At 38.3% G+C, this 2,997-nt stretch overlaps 1 long non-coding RNA gene across 1 annotated transcript; it reads left to right on the top strand.

Moving 5' to 3' along the window:
• Positions 1-321: 321 nt before the first annotated feature.
• Positions 322-2,448, top strand: LOC131181583 (uncharacterized). The gene is made up of 3 exons (XR_009150124.1): positions 322-886; positions 1,631-1,686; positions 2,255-2,448. It is a non-coding gene; the product is annotated as an uncharacterized LOC131181583 (long non-coding RNA).
• Positions 2,449-2,997: the final 549 nt, after the last annotated feature.

Raw genomic sequence — 2,997 nt, 5'->3', positions numbered from 1 at the left:
TATGTATTTTGAAAAATATATTATTAGATGAAAATAGAAATTCCACTATATGAAGACTAAATCTAAATTTACATTTTTTTTCTTAAATTTTCAATTCCTTGGACATTATTTTTATAATTTCTCTATTGAGAAATAATTTTCCTTTATTACTTACATGTAACAACCCAGAAAATTTAAAAAAAAAAAAAAAATTTGAAGAATGGGATTGGCGTGTGACAGTGGGTTTCCCACTGTCACAGCAGCCTTTTTATTAAAAAAAAAATATATATATATATTTTCAAAAGAAAAACGGGAGGAAACCCCCCCATTTCTCTTCTCTTCTCTCCCTCTCCTTCCCTCCCTTCTTCTTCTTTCTTTTTCCGGTGACCGGCCGGCGACGTCCCAAGCAGCTCCCCACCGGCCGGCGACCCTCCGGCGACAACCAGGACCACCAGAAACGGCGGCAAGAGAGGGAGAGGAGAGAGAAAACGCACGCACAGTGGGCAGCGGCTTTCCGGCGCGATTCCGGCTTCGTCCGACGTCCGATCGAGGCGATTCCAGTGGCGTTGGAAAGCTTGTTCCGAGAGCTTTCTTTTGAAACCAATTTTGAAGCAAATGGAGGTCGGATGAGTGAGATATGGAGGAGAGAAGTTTCGGGTTTTTCAAGCTTTTTCGTCAGATCTACGACGATCCGACCGTTGGATCGACGATCCGAGACCACATATGGACTGAGGAAGAGGAGAGGAACATGGTGGTATGATCAGATTCGGCAAATGTCGCCGGCGACCGGCGGCCGGCCACCGTGCGCGGTGGTGCCGGTGGTGGCCCGGTGAGCTATGGAGATGTTTCAACTTCCAGAGGCTTCCTCATAAATTTTTGGAATTTTTGAGACACAGATAAACTTCGGGTAAGATAATTTTTATTATTTCTCTGTCTGTGGAGCATAAATACAGTGTTTCTTAAACAGGAAAAATTGGAGAAAAATTCTAAGAAAAATATATGATGAAAGTAAAATTATTTGGAGATATTCTATGGTGTTAGTTAAATTTTTGGGTGATCGTAGAATATTTTTGAGAAATATGGATGGATTTTAGTTAGATTTTTAGCATATAGGCATATAAGATTGTTTGAAATTAAGATGTTTAAATTTTATATAATTGGTTGAAGCTTGAGGATGGAGGTTTAAATATGTGAATATTAAATTGGGTTGAATTAAGAATATGTTAGCTGTTGGAAACTTATGGAATTGAGTAAAATTCTTGAATAAAATATTCATGGGTGACTAGAAAATTACAATTTCATTTTGCAATAGCCTTATAATATTATTAAGGACCGCGGGGCAAAATTTTAGAATTTTTAGAGCTTGTTTAAGTGGAATTTTGAAAAATGTCAATTATAGGGACTAAAACGTAATTTTTGAGATTTTGAGTATTGTCTGATTTGGAGGGCCCAGGAGGGGCTATGTGATATTGATGAGATGTGATTGTGAAAATTGAGAATCTAGAAGTGTTATTTGAGCCTTTTTGCAGGTTGGGTAGGTCCCAGGTATAGGAGAGACTCTGCCGGATTTTCTGCATGAATTAGGCTGTCTATTGCCTCTTTAGAGTTTTATCTTAACTTAGTACTAATAAATTTATAATTTAATTATTAGGTGATCGAGGTCAGCTATTTTCTGCATCCAGCAGCCACAATAGTCATCGGTGTACTGTGAGTAGAATATTAATTTTAATTGTAATTTCGATATTATTATATGTTCAGCATGCCCATGCATCACTTATATGCATATATTTATGTAGTTAAACTCTAGGCACGATTTTTGATGCATTGATAAATGTTAAAGTGCCATGTATGTTGTTGTGGTAATTTGGAGCAGTGTGCGTGCGTTGGCGTGCGTGTGATGTGGTGTGGACTATGGATAGGACGGGTAGACACGGCTTGAGCTCTTCGCTGGGACCCGGTCCTTCGGGGTAGACACGGCTTGAGTTCTTCACTGGGACCCCGATTTGGTATTTAAGTGGAAGTCCGAGCTGAGTTCTTCACGGCACTGAGTTGGATTTAAGAGAGTCAGTATAGGGATCGGCTCCATATATTATGATTGATGCTACAGGTGCGTGAGTGCTCCAAATTACCTTTTGATGTTATGATGTGAAAATGATGTGGATGTTGCATTTCACTCTCTGAGTGCATTAGATTTAGATAGTTATAGAGATTATGGTTAAAATTGATATTTTACTCTCTGAGTCGAACGCTCACTCCTGTTCAATATTTTTTCCAGGCCACAGGAGGAGTTATTTTACAGAACAACCTGTTTTCTTCCTCGCAGGTTTAACGTCAATTATTTAATTATTTTACTATCTTTTTTCTAAATTTAAAATCTAGAACTCCGCATGTGTTAGAAATAGTGTGGACCTTGGTAGAGGTTGTGTTAATTTAAATTTTTAAGATTAATAAATGAAGATTTGTATGGTATTTAAACAGTTTATAAGTGAGGTAACAGGGTTGAGCTGGGCTCCCGATTTTAGTTCTGAAAATTTCAGGCTAAGTTGGCGAAATGAAATTATATGATTTGATTTAAATTATTTTATATGCATATTGGGCCTAAATTGTGGGCTTGGTTATGGATTTGAGGAATAGTTAGGCTTACTACGGGCCTCGGGGGCTTTAAGCTGGCTCAGGTCCTAGTGCCGGTCCGGCCCATAGGTTGGGTCATGACAAAGTTGGTATCAGAGCTTAGGCTCTAGATTCATGGGAAATAATATACTTAGGAGTGTAAAAGGAGTCTTGTTAGGATGTTACATGCGGAGTATGGGATTCTGTTTCGTCTTTTTTTGTAATTCTTTGTTTCTAGATTCTGCGTTATACCTCGGGAAATATAAAAGTTTCTCAATTAGTGTCTTGATTTTCGTGGAGTACATAGAAATGTGAAATAGAGTTAGTAGACATGTGAGGTCCATCATGAGGATACGTACTCCAAGAAATGCTATGTTTCTGTCTGTATGGGTTTAAATGGTGTGCCCA

This window comes from Hevea brasiliensis, chromosome 7 (genome assembly GCF_030052815.1).
Source record: "Hevea brasiliensis isolate MT/VB/25A 57/8 chromosome 7, ASM3005281v1, whole genome shotgun sequence".
Lineage (NCBI taxonomy): Eukaryota > Viridiplantae > Streptophyta > Magnoliopsida > Malpighiales > Euphorbiaceae > Hevea > Hevea brasiliensis.
Note: the sequence above shows the minus strand (reverse complement) of the source record. Positions and strands in the feature narration are given on the sequence as shown.